The sequence below is a fragment of the Engystomops pustulosus genome, chromosome 9 (genome assembly GCF_040894005.1).
Source record: "Engystomops pustulosus chromosome 9, aEngPut4.maternal, whole genome shotgun sequence".
Taxonomy (NCBI): domain Eukaryota; kingdom Metazoa; phylum Chordata; class Amphibia; order Anura; family Leptodactylidae; genus Engystomops; species Engystomops pustulosus.
The window spans coordinates 75,336,144-75,353,561 of NC_092419.1; the positions used below are offsets into that span (position 1 = coordinate 75,336,144).

Below are 17,418 nucleotides of genomic sequence, written 5' to 3' on the forward strand. Positions count from 1 at the left end.
AATATTTAAAAAAAAAATAAAAGGATACTTTTATTCCCACACGTCAGGCAACGGTGTGTGGGCTGTATGCTTAAATACAAATGTGCTTAAATACAAATAACACAATGGAAATGACATCAGATATTCCAAAAATATTTGACATCATCATAACATGTGTATATAACATGTGTATATAACGTGTATATGCAGTACGTATCATTAGATTACCACAATCATATATCGGCACACAATATAATAGGTAAGCATTGGTGGAAGTGTCAAAGTGCTAAAAATACATACATTATAAATAATCTTATGCCAACTGCAGTTCTAAATACACCATTAGTTATGCTCCACTGTTATAGTGTAACTAAGCATAGTGGTAGATCATGTGGCTCATTGGACCCTTGCGCATGCGTAGGTGTACTCAGTGTGACGGAACTGCCATCTTAGATAGGGGCATAAGCAAGTGAGGGACTAATATTAAATATAAAAGAGACACATAATTAAGAAGCCAAAACCCAAGGCTGTCTATTCAAATTAATGTACGACAGCCCTATAACACTACCAGACTCCTGGCAGCATGTTGGCTACTTATCAACCAACTGTGCTAAGAATTAGTCAGTAAATTACACCCCCAGATGCCAAACAGGGAAATATTCACATTGTATACACTTGGGGGCATATTTATCAGGGCCTCTGCGCCAGGAGTGCCGGCATATGATAAATATCCTCCTTGGTCTCCATATGGCCACCCCTTCCCCCCCTTCTCTCTGTAAAAATGGTCACTAATAGATCTTTACCCACCACTTATATATAGTACTTCAGGTCTTTAATATGGTAAGGCGATGATCATATCTTCAAAGCGACAAGTGATAAAGTGAATTTGTGTTCTTAGTGATTTTTCAGTGAAATCTTATCTATAAAATAAAGAGATCATATGTTAATTTAATATTTATATGTATATATATATCCCCTTGACATGTTCAATTATGTGCACTTTTAATGGAATAGTAATAGACTTTCCCAGTACGGGAGTATTGTATTACCTTTGACAATCATCTTACAATTGATGCAATTCAAACAAGGGAAACGCCCCTTTCTTTCAACAGATAAAAATATTTGCAATCTTTTCCTCTCAGGACCTAGGTCTGATCTGACCAATCGGTCCTTCAAAATATCCAACCTCTTATTAGAAAAAAGAGGGGATTTTGGAGGATTCCTGGTTTCTTTAAACCATCCCTTAACATGGACCAGTGTTTCCTAATCACATTAAATAGCATGACTAGAAGCAGTGTGTATTTACCTTTGAGGAGCTTGTCCCTTGACATACAAACAAGTCAGTTGTTAAACCAGAGGTACCCAGTGTCACTTTTACGTCCAAAAATTGTATCTCTTCTATGGAATAAAAAATTGAAAATTTAACAGAAGGGTCAATGGTAATCAAAAAGTGGGAGAACTTCAACAATGTATTGTCATCTTCTGTCCAAATTGCATATACATCATCTAACGCCAGCAGCATAAACAACTTACAAAGTGGTGCGATACATAGATTCTACTTTCCTCCAAAAGGCGCATGTAAATGATGGAGTTTGTGGATGCAACATTAGAACCCATCGCTGAGCCCTTCATTTGTACATACAATCTGTCTTTAAAAAGCAAATAATTACAGGTAAGTATTTCAGGAGAGATAGCAGGAAGGTTTGACTTTCAGTCGACATTTGGGAACCCGACAGAAAATGTTTAACACCATTGATACCATTAGTCTCCTCAATGGTTGTATATAGGCTCACTACATTGAATGATACCAAAAACACTTCAGCGTCTGTGGGTATTGTAAACCCTCTGTCACGGGTGTCCCTGCAATCCATGCTTCAAATCGCAGGCACACCCATGCCCTTCTCCGTGGAGGCGCTTCCCCGGCCCCCGGTCTGCACTCACCTCTCCGCGCTCCTGCTCCCGTCCTGGATAGGTCACACCCTTCCGCGCTCCCTAGGGCGCGCGCGCGCACAGCACTCGGAAATTTAAAGGGCCAGCGCATCGGTGATTTGCGCTGGTCACTTCCAGGTTCTACTTAAGCCGGCAGCTCCCATCACTCCACGCCGCATCTTCATCTATTTCTTGTGAAGTAAAAGCATCTCTGTGTTTCTGCGTTCCCATACTTGCTCCAGTGTTCCCGTGTTCCTGTTCCCTTGTTCCTGCTCCTGTGTTCCCTTGTTCCTGCTCCTTTACTCCCATGTTCCAACGTTCCTGCATTCCTGTTCCGTGTTGCTGTATTCCCGTTCCCTTCTGCTCTGACTTCCCCTTGCTGACCCCGGGTTGGACATTGACCTCGCATCTCTGCTGCCAACCCTGACTGCCCGATTGCCTGACTACTAGACTGTCACCTCCTAAGGTACCTCAACCTTGGCTGCCACAACGTGCTAGTCGAACCTGTGGAACGACCTGGTGGCACCCCGCCGCAGTAAGACTTTGCGGCAGGCTCTGGTGAAGACCAGGTGCCACTTAGATTCCGGTCCCGGTGGTCTAGAGGGTCCACTTGTCCTGAACTCTGATACCCTCTCAACTTGACCAAAAAGTCTGCAGTGTCTCATATGTAGGGTGATGATTCAATCACATATTTTCTAAGGGCCCTATCCAGTATATTGCAATGTTACTGAACATAGACTCTGTGACAAAACCTATAGGGCGACCCTGGTGGGATAGCCTTCATCTCCTCTCTCTACATATTAGGATGTACAAAACATCTAGATTCATTTGATTTCAATATCCCGTTTTACAGCAGTAATAAAGGCTTCTACTGCCGGTTCCAATACTAAGTTCTAGGCCGTGCACCTGAGTTTAATCTCAATCTCTCTCAATCTCTCTCTCTCTCTCTCTCTCAAACTCTCTCTCAATCTTCTTCCTGTAGTATCCTCATTGGTGCCAATTATTCTCCATCAGGTAGAGAATGTCACGAAAATTTCTCCCAGTCGTGACTTATCTCTGCAGAATTTACCACCCGGGTGACTGTAGTCTCTGGAGAAAATCTCCACACTCCGACCCTAAAAAAATCACAGTCAATACAATGTCCCCTATATAACAGCTAAGTGTCCCCTGCATATACAGATAATAAACTGAAACCCATCAATATACTATAATATATACTACAATATCATTAATCCGGTAGCCCCAGCACACTTTCCCAGTATATATAGGTAGCCCGTGCCCTCAGTATATAGCCAGCCCCATAGTATATATCCAGCCAGTCCCCTGCCCACCAGGATGTAGCCAGCATGCCCCCCCAGTAGTACCTAGCCAACGAGCCCCCCTGTAGTATATAGCCAGCCAGCCCCCCTGTAATATCTAGCCATCCAGCCCCCCTGTAATATCTAGCCAGCCAGCCCCCCTGTAGTATATAGCCAGCCAGCCCCCCGTAGTATATAGCCAGCCAGCCCTCCTGTAGTATATAGCCAGCCAGCCCTCCTGGTAGCATATAGCCAGCCTGCCCCCCAGTAGTATCTAGCCAGCCATCCTCCCTGTAGTTTATAGCCAGCCAGCTGCATGTAGTATATAGCAATGCTGCCCCTTGCAGTATATAGCCACCCTTTCCCATTAAGTGTATAGCCAGCCTACCCCCTGTAGTATATAGCCATCCTTCCCCATGTAGTATATAGCCAGCCAGGCCCATGTAGTATATAGCCATCCTGTCCCATGTAGTATGTAGCCATCCTGCTCCCATGTAGTATATAGCCATCCTGCCCCATGTAGTATGTAGCCAGTCTGCCCACTGTAGTATATAACCATGCTCCAAAAAATAATAGAATAATACTCACCCGACTGCACTTAGAACCACATGGTCCATCCCGGCTGCACACAGCGGCAACCAGCTGGTCGCTAAGGGGGCCGGAATGGCGCCCCGGGATGGGAGGCGAGGGTAGTGTCCTCGGCGATTGCCTACCCTCGCCTACCTCCCAGCCTTGATAGTCTTCTTAGTTTAGGGTGGAAATGGGAGATTCCTGCTGTCCTGCTGTCCCGTCCATAACTGCTGGCTCTGCTGTGTGCTGTGGAAGTGCAATGTTATATTACGCTGTACAATGTGCAGCATAATATATGTATATAATGGTGCACATCCTCCATTCTTTAGTGTGGCAGGGTGGGTGGCCAGGCCTACATAATAGCAGTCACTATTCCGTAGTGTGTTACATTACACATGCTTGTTCAAGCCAAGCTGTAAAAGTAAATAAAAAAAAGTTAAAAACATTGAAAAAAAACACATTTTAATTAAAAGAATTAATTAAATAGAGTAAAAGTCCCCTAAACACAAACATTCCCCACATATTTGGTATCGCCACATCCATAACAATCCGTACAATAACCCAGAAACATTATTGGACCTGCTCGGTAAACGCCGTAAAAACAAAACCCGAAAAAAATGTACATTTTTCATAAAATCTCATCACAAAAATGTTCTAAAAAGTGATCAAAAAAAGTTATGTGCGCCAAAATAGTACCACTGAAAAGGACAACTCAACACATAAAAAATAAGCCCTAAACTAGCTCTGTCAACCAAAAAATATTAAAGTTACGTCTCTGAAAAGATGGCGATGCAAAAACAAATGAGATTTCCTCTATATTAGTTTTTTTCCAGTAAAATTGTAAAAATAAATTAAAAACTATATAAATGAAGTATCACCGTAATCGTAGTGATCTATAGAATAAAGATAATATAGTATTTTTAGTATACTGTGTACGACCCCCCAAAAATACAAAAAGAAAGTAAACCAAAATTGACAATTTTCTTTTCACCCATACATTCAAGAGTTAATAAAATCTCATCAATAAGCTAATGACCCACTAAAATGAAGTATTTGTAAAGTGCATCTCATGTCGCAAAATTAGATGAATAGCGCAGCTTCCCTTTGATGCCCTGGCGTGTGCCCATATAGCAGGTTACCACCACATAATGGGGTATTGTTATACTCGGGAGAGATTGGGTATGACATTTTGTGGAGCGTTTTAGTATTTTATCCACTGAGAATTTGTAGATTTTTTTAAAAAAACACATTCATTTAGACGAAAAAATTTTACTCTCAAAATTGCATCCCACTTTGTTTTAACACCTGTAAAACAATTAAAGGGTTAACAAAGTTCATAAAAGTTGTTTTACGTACGTTGAGGGGTGTAGTTTCTATATTGGGGTAATTTATGAGGTTTTACTTTTATTTAGGCCTCTCAAAGTGACTTGAAACCTGAGCAGGTCCCTCAATAGCAGGATTTTGCGTTTTTTTATCAGAATGTGAAAAATCGCACCTAACGTTCAAATCCCCATAACATCCTACAAAAATAAGAGCATGCATAAAAAACCATGTTTTTTTGCTGTTATGACTATGTGTGGAAAAAGTAGAACATTATGAAGTTCGAAAATCGAGAATTTTTCAAATTTTCACCAAATATCTGATTTTCTCATAAATAAATGCAAAACATACCACCAAAATTTTTCAACTAACATGAAGTACAATGTGTCACGAGAAAACAATTTTAAAATCACTTGGATATGTTAAAGCGTTCCGAAGTTATAACCATTTATAGTGACACAGGGCAGATTTGAAACAATGGGCCGTGTCAGTAAGGGGAAAAGTGGCTTCGGCATTAAGGGGTTAAAAGGAGCAGCTAACATTGTTTCAGAGATTGCTCCATTAACACAGGTGTGGGTGTTGATGAGGACTGGGCTGGGGATCAATCTGTCATGATTAAGTAAGAATCACACCACTGGACACTTTAAAAGGACTCCGGTATTTCTCCTCTGTTAACCCCTTAATGCTCTGTGCCGTAGCTCTACGGCGCAGAGGTATAAGGAGTGTATGAAGAGGGCTCACGGGCTGAGTCCTCTTCATACAAAGGTGGAGGTTTTTGCATTTTGCAGAAAACCCCCACCGCTAATAACCGCGGTCGGTGCTTGCACCGATCTCGGCTATTAACCCTGTCATTGCCGCCAGCAAAGCCGCTGGCGGCGTTTAAAAGACAGCGGCGCGCAGGCGCCACCATCTTTTTTACAATCGCCGCGCCCCCGAACATCATCGGGGGGCGGCGATTGGTTGCCATGGTAGCCTCGGGTCTTCTTTTGACACGAGGCTACATGGCTTCTGGAGATTCGTTACAATGAGCCAGTAGCTTATTGTAATGAATGACCTGCAAAAATGCCATATATTGCAATACAGAAGTATTGCAGTATATGGTAGGAGCGATCTGACCATCTAGGGTTAATGTACCCTAGATGGTCTAAGAAATAGTGGAAAAATAAAGGAAAAAAAAGTTTAAAAAATAAAAAAAATTAATAAAATATTAAAAATTCAAATCACCCCCCTTTCCCTAGAACTGATATAAAACATAATAAACAGTAAATATCACAAACATATTAGGTATCGCCGCATCCCAAAATGCCCGATCTATCAAAATCCAAAAACGGTTACGGCCGGCGGTGACCTCCGAGGCGGGAAATGGCGCCCAAATGTCCGAAATGCGACTTTGACACCTTTTTACATCACATAAAAAATGAAATAAAAAATTATCAAAATGTCGCACAGACTTCAAAATGGTAGCAATGAAATCGTCGCCTCATTTCGCAAAAAATAACACCTCACACATCTCCGTGCACTAAAGTATGAAAAAGTTATTAGCTTCGGAATATGGCAAAATTTTTTTTTTCTTTTTTGTACACAATCAATTTTTGAAAATGTATTAAAACACAATAAAACCTATATAAATTTGGTATCACCGCGATCGCACCGAACCAAAGAATGAGGTGTTATTTTGAGTGCACAGTCAAAGTCGAAAAAACTGAGCCCACAAGAACGTGACGTGCGTTTTTTTTTCAATTTTTCCACATTTGGAATTTTTTTTCAGCTTCCCAGTACCTGGCATGTTAAAATAAATAACATTACGGGAAAGTATAATTTGTTACGCACAAAATAAGCCCTCACACAGGCCTATACACGTAAAAATGAAAAAGTTATGGATTTTTGAAGTTGGAGAGCGAGAAATGAGCGGAAAAACCCTACGTCCTTAAGGGGTTAAGCATGGTTATCTCTAAAGAAACATGTGCTGTCATCATTGCACTGCACAAAACTGGCCTAACACGGAAGAGTACCGCAGCTAGAAAGATTGCACCTCAGTCAACAATCTATCGCATCATCATGGAATTCAAGTAGAGAGGTTCCATTGTTGCCAAAAAGGCTCCAGGGCGTCCAAGAAGGACCAGCTAGTGCCAGGACTGTTTCTTAAGTGTTTCAGCTTCGGGATCGGGCTACCAGCAGTGCAGAGCTTGCTCAGGAATGGCAGCAGGCAGGTGTGAGTGCATCTGCATGCAATGTGAGAATGGGGAGACTCTTGGAACAAAGCCTGGTGTAAAGGAGGACAGCAAAGAAGCCACTTCTCTCCAGAAAAAACATGAGGGACACACTGATATTCTGCAAAAGGTACAGGGAGTGGACTGCTGAGGACTGGGGTAAAGTCATTTTCTCTGATGAATCCCCTTTCCGATTGTTTGGAACATCTGGAAAACAGCTTGTTCGGAGAAGACAAGGTGAGCGATACCACCAGTCTTGTCTCATGCCACCTGTAAATCATCCTGCAACCATTCATGTGTGGGGCGGCTTCTCAGCCAAGGGAATTGGCTCTCTCACAGCCTTGCCTAAAAACACATCCATGAATAAAGAATGGTACCAGAATGTCCTCCAAGAGCAACTTCTCCCAACCGTCCAAGAGCAGTTTGGTGATCAACAATGCCTTTTCCAGCATGATGGAGCACCTTGCCATAAAGCAAAGGTGATAACTAAATGGCTCAGGGAACAAAACTTATAGATTTTGGGTCCATGGCCTGGAAACTCCCCAGATCTTAGTCCCATTGAGAACTTGTGGTCAATCATCAAGAGCCGGGTGGACAAACAAAAACCAACAAATTGTGACAAAATGCAAGCATTGATGTGTAAGAATGGACTGCTATCAGTCAGGTTTTGGTCCAGAAGTTGATTTAGAGATTCCAGGGAGAATCGCAGAAGTCCTGAAGAAGAAGGGTCAACACTGACTTGCTGCATTAACTCATTCTAACTGTCAATAAAAACTTTTGTTACACGTAATATGATTGCACTTGTATTTCTGTATGTGATAAAAATCTGACAAACACACAAAAACCAGAGGGCAACAGATCATGTGATAATATAATATTTGTGTCATTCTGAAAACTTATGGCCATGATTGTACAATCAGTAAGGGGTTCACACAGACAAGTGGGAGCAGGACCCTGCCTGTGAGGGCTCACAATTTATATGGGAAGGAAGATGGATAGACGAGGTGAGGTACCAGAGCTGTAAATGTGAGTTGTAAGCGAACCTGAACAGGCTCAAGTTACATTTGAAGGTTTGGAAAGTGGGAGACAGTCTGACACATTTTGGTAGAGAGTTCCAGAGTATGGGAGCTAAAGGTCATGTGAGGAGTGGAGATTATGTGTGGGACGCTATTGGCTGATGAGTTCAGAGATAAATGGAGGGGACAAAAACAGGTGTCTACACCTGGATCAAAGTGGGATGTTGGGGATATTTTTCCTAATTATGTCATATCTTCTTACCGGGGTCTACTGAGGAGAAGATACATTAAGTTTACAAACTCCAATATACCAAACATTACTATGCAATATTTAGCCAAATACCTATTTTGGTTAAAGACAAACATCCAAAGGAAATCCAGCATAGTCACGGAGAATGCATTAAAATCCAATATCTTTCTTATTTCTTCATGTTAAAAAAGCTTGAACACATAAAGCAACACACGGACAAGTCAGACCTACGCGTTTCGTCTAAATCGTCTTAATAATGGTCCTGTCTAACAAGAGTACACCTCATCCATTTAAACCATATCGATTAACACCTGTGGAACCAGGTAAGAGTCACATGATGCAAAGAAAAAAGGGAGGGGGGTAAGAAAGAGTGATTGCCTCTTATCGTGTCTAGGCACATATTCAGACTATAGTACCACAGTATGATGCAAAAATATAAAAAAACATACAAAAGTCACAAAGTAAAACAAGTAAGAGAACAACTAATAGGAAGCATTATATTATATGTTTGTGGAGTCCATTTGAAATTCATACATTTTTAATTTTATATTAATTATTGAATTATATGTGTTTTAGTTACATTTCTACAAAAGGAATATTTTTGTTCGTTAAATGATTAGTTTGTTTTTATTTTATTTATGTTTGCCATAATCCATTTATTTATCAATTTATTAATTTCTTGAAATAGGAAAACATAAATGGACTCTCACGATATGTCCATTGTTAAAAGTTTATTAATGGGATATTTTCAGAATTTTCATCTGAATAAGTTCAGTGTCTACTCAGGAGAACTTAAGGAATTTTTGATAATGGTCACTTTTGGTTCACAATTTCTTCATTTTTGATTGTCAGTATTATTTGCAGGTGGGGGGGGGGCAATGGAGGCTCATTTTTCCCCCTCACTTGCAAATATTTATATGACCCAATGGGAAGAATTGTATCTCATGTCATCGGATAATCCCTTTAATAAATCCATCAAATCGTCCGGTCGCTTTATTGACGACTTAGTGTTCATGTGGAAAGATACAGAACAAGAATTTAATCAGTTTTTAACGTATCTGAATATTAACCATATGAATTTGAAGTTTACAGGTGTATTTGGCGGTTCAGAAATTCCTTTTCTAGACATTGTGCTTAAAGGGGAAGGCAACAGAGTAGTCACCATTCCCTATCGTAAAGAAACAGCTGGGAACACTATATTGTTAGCTACTTCGTGCCACCCACACCATGTAATTGATAATATCCCGTTGGGTGAATTGATGCGCACGAAACGTAATTGTTCAGTACAACATCATTTTTTGGTTAAGGCTAACAAAGCATGTGAACGTTTAAAAGACAGGTGTTACGACCAGAAAGTTTTGGATAAATCCAAACAAAAAGTTTCAAAAATGGAAAGACATAAGTTACTGACCCAAAGCAAACAGAATAAAAATATGGAGGAGAAAGGAGATAAAGGTAACATGCAGGTACTAATTGCCTTTGTGACTGCTTTCAGCAACCAGTTCTCCAAGATTAAAAATATTGTGAAAAAATACTTACCAATATTAGAACAAGACAGGAACGTTGCTGAGTGCATTCAGGGGGCGTTAGATTCAGCGCCAGACATGCTCCCACGATAGGAAATTTAGTTAGCACTAGCATTTTCAATAGTGCACGGAAAGAGGAGTTTTCATGGTTGTACCATCCAGGAAACCACAAATGTGGTCATAGAATTTGTAATGTTTGCTAGTTTTTGGAAACGGATAATTATGTCATCTCGTTTGCTACCAACAAGAATCATAAGGTGACATCATACATTAACTGCAACACGTCACATGTAGTGTATGTTATAGCGTGTAATTCATGTAAATTGCAGTATGTGGGATTTACACCTTGTCCCCTTAAGACCCGTATTAGACATCATTTATCAGATGTTCTAAGTACAGCATCTAATATCTCAGCTGTCTCCAAACACTTTCGGGATGTACACCTAAAGGATACATCATCCTTTTCTTGGAAAGGATTAGAAAAAATTTCACGACCAATTAGGGGAGGAGATCATAAAAGAAAACTCCTCAACAGGGAGACGTTTTGGATTTTTCTGTTGAATAGCAGAAGGGATGTTATTTTATGGAATAATTAAATACAAACAACAAAGATTCATTGTCTGAAAATATCCCATTAATACACTTTAAACAATGAACATAACGTGAGAGTCCATTTATGTTTGTCTATTTCAAGAAATTAATAAATTGATAAATACCATATATTCCAGCGTATAAGACGACCTGGTGTATAAGACGACCCCCCTACTTTCCTGTTAAAAATATAGAGTTTAAGATATATTCGCCGTATAAGACTACCCCTTTTCCAACAGCCAGCTCCCCCTGTATATTGCCAGCCTGTACCCCCAGTATACAGCCAGCCCCCCTGTATATAGCCAAACTGCCCCCCCCCCAGTATACTGCCAGCCTGTACCCCCAGTATACAGACAGCTATTATACAGCCTGGCGGCCCCCCAATTGTGCAGAATGCCGGTCCCCCAGTTTGCATCCTGCCGCCTCCCCCTCTATATAGCCAGCCTGCTTGGAACATTAAAAATACAACAGCTTCTCACCTTTCCCGCGATCCACCGAAGCTCCGCTGCTACACTCCGGCCGGCGGTGACAGCTCATTGAGCGCTGGTGGCTCACAGAATATGACGTCAGCCGCGTGCCGACATCATATTCTCTGCGACGCCGGCACCCACGGAGCTGTCACCGGCGGCCGGAGCGTAGCAGCGGAGCTTCGGTGGATCGCGGGAAAGGTGAGAAGAAACATTACCGGCGTATAAGACGACCCCAGACCAGACTGAAGATTTTTCAGTCTTCAAAAGTCGTCTTATACGCCGGTATATACGGTAAATGGATTATGGCAAACATAAATAAAATAAAATCATTTAACCCCTACGGGATTCAGCCTCTTTTGGCCTTTAGGACGCGGTCCCATTTTTCAAATCTTGCCTGTGTTACTATAAGTGGTTATAGCTTTGGAACGCTATGAGATATCCACGGGTATACATTGTACTTCAAATTAGTTAAAAAATTTGGATGAAATCTTTTGCGTTTAGTTATGAAAAAAATGAAATTTGGAAAAAATTTTGAAAAATTCTTTATTTTCAACGTTCTAAATTCTCTACTTTTGATAGCACCCAAATAAATTCATAACTTACATTTCCCAAATGTCTGCTTTATGTTGGCATGGTTTTTTAAGATTTCACATATTTTACTAGAATGTTATGAGGCTCAGAATTTAGGTATAATTTTTCACATTTTTTGTAAAATCCCCAGAACCTGTATTTAGATGGACCTGCTCAACTTCTAATTGACACTGAGAGGCCTAAATAATAGCAAGACTCAAAAATTACTCTATTATGGAAACTACACCCCTCAACGTATGAAAAAGCACTTTTAAGAAGTTTGTTAACCCTTAAGGTGTTTTATAGGGGTTAAAACAAAATGGAGGTGCAGTCTGCAAATTGTATTATTTTTTCACAATACACTCATTTTGGGTGGAAAATTAAACATTTACAATGGATTAAATGAAAAAAGGCTCCACAAAGTTTGATACCCAATTTCTCCCGAGTACACCGATACCCTATATGTGGTGGTAACCTGCTGTATGGGCGCACGGACCGGCATAGAAGGGAAGGAGGCGCCATCCAGATCAGATTTGCTAGGTCACATTGTACAGGCTATAATTTCTTTTTTTTATGTGGACCTATAGGGGCTTTTGCCACATGAGATGCACTTTTCTGGTACATAATTTTGGGGCATCTATGGCCAATTGGTGAGATTTTATTAACTCTTTGTTGGTAGAGGAAATGAAAATCATCAATTTTTAGGAAATTTTTTTTTTTTTTGGCCGTTAACCATTCCATAAAAATAGTATATTATTTTTATTCTATGGGTCGCCACGATTACGAAAAGACCTCATTTTTACTGAATAAAAAGTAATTTGGAAAAATGTTGTTAATTTTAGCATCACCGTCTTTCATATGCATAACTTTTTTATTTTTTGCCTCACAAATCTGTTTAATGGTTTATTTTTTGCGAGAAGGATTGTTCTTTTTAGTGGTCTTATTTTAGAGTGCATAACATTTTTTAAATCACTTTTTAGAGCATTTTTTATAGGGTATTAATTGAAAATTATCTTTTTTGGAGCTTTTTTGTTTTTTTTATATGGAGTTCACTTTGCGGATCTAATAACGATTCTGTTTTATTATGCAGATTGTTACGGACGCAGGGATACCAAATATGTGGGGGTTTTGTGTATTTTATTCAATTGTACTGAATAAAAACTAATTTGGAGAAAATCTTGTTCATTTTAGCATCACCATCTTTTCATATGCATAACTTTTTATTTTTCGGCTGACAAAACTGGTTAGGGGCTTATTTTTTGCGAGAAGAGTTGTTCTTTTTAGTGGGCTTATTTTAGAGTGCATACATTTTTTAAATCACTTTTTAGAGCATTTTTATAGGGTATTAATTAAAAATGATCTTTTTTCGAAACGTTTTTGCGTTTTTTTTTTCTCTGGCGTTTACCTTGCGGGTCCAGTAATGATTCTGTTTTATTATACAGATTGTTACGGACGCGGCAATACCAAATATGCAGGGTTTTTTTGTGTTTTTTATACTTTATTAAGTGTTTTTATGGGAAAGTGACATTTTAGGGGCTTATATTTTTATGTATTTATGTATTGTATTTATTCTAATGTGTTAACTTTTTTTACTTATACATACTTGAACTTGAACCAGTGATGCTCTGATTGCTGGTTCAAGTTCAATATACTGCTCTACAATACTATTTTATTGTAGAGCAGTGTAATCTGTCTGGCATGCTCGCCCATGCTCAGACAGTTTACAGTCAGACCCGGAGGGGGTCTGACTGCCTCAGACATCGGGCAGCTCCGGGGCACTTAGCAGTCCTTGGAGCTGCCCAGAAGTGGATCGGATCCCCCGGTAAGCGGCGCGGGGGATCCGGTCCATAGCGCAAACACCCTTACACGCCGCGGTCATGCTTGACCGCGGCATATAAGGGGTTAACACCCACAATTGGAGCCGGCTCCAAGGACTGACAGCCTCTACTTCTGGTGCCGGCTCCGTTCGTGAGCCAGTGCCAGAAGCAGGACTTTATAGCATGTCCCCGTGCGCTTAGCATCTAGCCGCGGGGACATACTATAACGTCCTAGTGCGCCTAGGGGTTAACGAGCAAAAATATTCCTTTTGTAGAAATGTAACTAAAACAAATATAATGCAATAATTAATATCAAATTAAAAATGTATGAATTTCAAATGGACTCCACAAACATATAATATAATGCTTCCTATTAGTCGTTCTCTTACTTGTTGATGTACACATTGTTTTAATTTGTGACTTTTGTATGTTTTTTTTATATTTTTGCATCATACTGTGGTACTATAGTCTGAATATGTGCCTAGACACGATAAGAGGCAATCGCTCTTTCTTACCCCCCTCCCTTTTTTCTTTGCATCATGTGACTCTTACCTGGTTCCACAGGTGAGGTGTACTCTGGTTAGATGGGACCATGATTAAGTCGATTTAGACGAAACGCGTAGGTCTGATTTGTCCGTGTGTTGCTTTATGTGTTGTCAAGCTTTTAACATGAAGAAATAAAAGATATTGGATTTTAATGCATTCTCCGTGACTATGCTGGATTTCCTTTGGATGTTTGCCTTATCACTGCGTGGAGGGTCCGCACGCTGAATATATCCGTGCATCGGGAGGATTGCATACTTAACCGCAAAGGTGAGCTGCCCACACCGTTTGTTTTTATTTTGGTTAAAGGGGATGGCCACTTTTTTATAAATCTCTTTATTCTGCCACAGATATACGCTGTATAAACTGGATGGAATATAGTAGAACTCACTGACATTCATTCCACTGCATTGCCATTTGCATGAAGGAAGGATGCAATGGATGTGCTTTAGGTTCAGTTCAATAGCTTTACCTTAGAAATGACATGCCATGCGGTCAAAACACATTGCTCCTGCACAGTGAAGATGAATATGTCTGCAACAGTCACAAATGGAGGACAGCATGAAGGAGGAAGTGATGCCACAGCAAGAGGAGGAGAAACTGAGCAATAGTGCATGATGGGATAGCAAGCTACATACACTCACCGGCCACTTTATTAGGTACACCTGTCCAACTGCTCGTTAACACTTAATTTCTAATCAGCCAATCACATGGCGGCAACTCAGTGCATTTAGGCATGTAGACATGGTCAAGACAATCTCCTGCAGTTCAAACCGAGCATCAGTATGGGGAGGAAAGGTGATTTGAGTGCCTTTGAACATGGCATGGTTATTGGTGCCAGAAGGGCTGGTCTGAGTATTTCAGAAACTGCTGATCTACTGGGATTTTCACGCACAACCATCTCTAGGGTTTACAGAGAATGGTCCGAAAAAGAAAAAACCTCCAGTGAGCGGCAGTTCTGTGGGCGGAAATGCCTTGTTGATGCCAGAGGTCAGAGGAGAATGGGCAGACTGGTTCGAGCTGATAGAAAGGCAACAGTGACTCAAATCGCCACCCGTTACAACCAAGGTAGGCAGAAGAGCATCTCTGAACGCACAGTACGTCGAACTTTGAGGCAGATGGGCTACAGCAGCAGAAGACCACACCGGGTGCCACTCCTTCCAGCTAAGAACAGGAAACTGAGGCTACAATTTGCACAAGCTCATCGAAATTGGACAGTAGAAGATTGGAAAAACGTTGCCTCGTCTGATGAGTCTCGATTTCTGCTGCAACATTCGGATGGTAGGGTCAGAATTTGGCGTCAACAACATGAAAGCATGGATCCATCCTGCCTTGTATCAACGGTTCAGGCTGGTGGTGGTGGTGTCATGGTGTGGGGAATATTTTCTTGGCACTCTTTGGGCCCCTTGGTACCCATTGAGCATTGTTGCAATGCCACAGCCTACCTGAGTATTGTTGCTGACCATGTCCATCCCTTTATGACCACAATGTACCCAACATCTGATGGCTACTTTCAGCAGGATAATGCGCCATGTCATAAAGCTGGAATCATCTCATACTGGTTTCTTGAACATGACAATGAGTTCACTGTACTCAAATGGCCTCCACAGTCACCAGATCTCAATACAATAGAGCATCTTTGGGATGTGGTGGAACGGGAGATTCGCATCATGGATGTGCAGCCGACAAATCTGCGGCAACTGTGTGATGCCATCATGTCAATATGGACCAAAATCTCTGAGAAATGCTTCCAGCACCTTGTTGAATCTAAGCCACGAAGAATTGAGGCAGTTCTGAAGGCAAAAGGGGGTCCAACCCGTTACTAGCATGGTGTACCTAATAAAGTGGCCGGTGAGTGTATATAGATCAAGCATAATCTTTTGGTTTAGAATGATGATAAAGCCCTACCCTCCCTTGGGTTTTTGTATAGAGGATTTTGTTTCCTTTTTAAATGTTTTTATTGGTTTTTGGTTTGGTGTATATTTTACATTTGTTGTTCATATTGAGTGGAATAAAGATTATCATTTTGGTATAGCACATGGTTGTTTCGCATTATTGCTTAGCTTTTTTCATGTGCCCAGTTCTCTATTATCATGTGGAGTTCCTCCTTAATGATTTTGGACTAGTAGTTTTGAACTGGCTTAGAATCCATCTTCAATTCTCGGCAGGCACCTGTAAAGTTGGTCCCACAGTCGGATCTCTGATTTACTCATCCTCTGATGACGAGAAATCGTCTTAGAGCATTGATAAAACTGGAAGTATCCATGGACTCTATAACTTCAATGTGTATAGTACGTACACTTATGCATGTAAACAACACTGCCCATCGTTTGCTCGCAGCGTGACCACCTCTGGTTCTGCGTGCAGACACTGACCATGGCCCAAACATCCATACCAACATAGGTAAACGGTAGCTTGTCCTGTCAATTTACAGTTGCTGCAATTTCCCTCTTGACGTGCGACATGAAACACAGTTGTGAATTATGTGAACAATCTGTCTTTTTGCTCCTACTGTCCACAGGCCTGCGGCTCTTAAAGCACCCTCGTAAAAATGTCTGCCCTGGTGCTTGACCCTTTCATGATGATGCCGTATGAGCAAATTAGTTACATGGTGATAGCCAGGTAGAATGAGTGGATTCTTTTCACACACTTCTAACTTGGCCTTGTTCAGGTGGCCACCAACCCTCAGCATACCATAATCATCAACCCCTGGTTTCATGTTGACAATTGGGCTACTTTTTGGAATGTCCTGTCTGTCACAAAGACATTTCAGTTCATTATGAAAAGCACTTTGTTGTACATTACGTATCACTAACATTTCACTCAGTTTAATGTCTTCTGAGAGAGGCTTGCAACACATGTGCCATCCACAACATTCAGTGCTATCGTTACTGGTATGAAAACACTGCGCAATGTGAACTAATCTTGCAATGGTGTGTTCAATTTTTAGCCATCTGGAAAAACGTTCAAAGCGGTGACAGTTCAGGCCGGAACTCCTTTCAGACTTGGTGATGTGGGTACTCACTTCAGGACGTATCTCAGGATCGTTGTCAGGATCTTGAAGACATCTTCATCAGATGTTTTTTTATTCTCATTCAAAGTTTCAAAAATTATTCCACAGGAAGTACTAGGTGAGAGAAGCCTAAACCAATATGAAATATACAAAAAGAATACAAATCGTGATAAAAAATTTGCTTTTACTGAAATGATTAAGAATGAACAAACAGTAATATGGCTTCAAAGAAATTGTGTAAACTAAACCCCCGCAGCATTTCAGCATCCAACTATCCTTTCCCTCAGGTAAGACAGTTACCATCAGAGGTCTTTAC

General features: G+C 40.7%; 1 protein-coding gene and 1 long non-coding RNA gene across 2 annotated transcripts in view; one reads left to right on the plus strand and one right to left on the minus strand.

Annotated features, from left to right (window-relative positions):
* Window positions 1-17,418, plus strand: part of LOC140076571 (rho GTPase-activating protein 6-like) — a 178,211-nt gene that overhangs the window by 11,887 nt on the left and 148,906 nt on the right. The gene's annotated exons all lie outside the window — the stretch shown is intronic.
* On the minus strand, window positions 313-14,622 carry LOC140076572 (uncharacterized). Its single transcript, XR_011849617.1, has 3 exons — window positions 14,562-14,622; window positions 1,286-1,377; window positions 313-899 (listed from the first exon to the last, which is right to left on the minus strand). It is a non-coding gene; the product is annotated as an uncharacterized lncRNA (long non-coding RNA).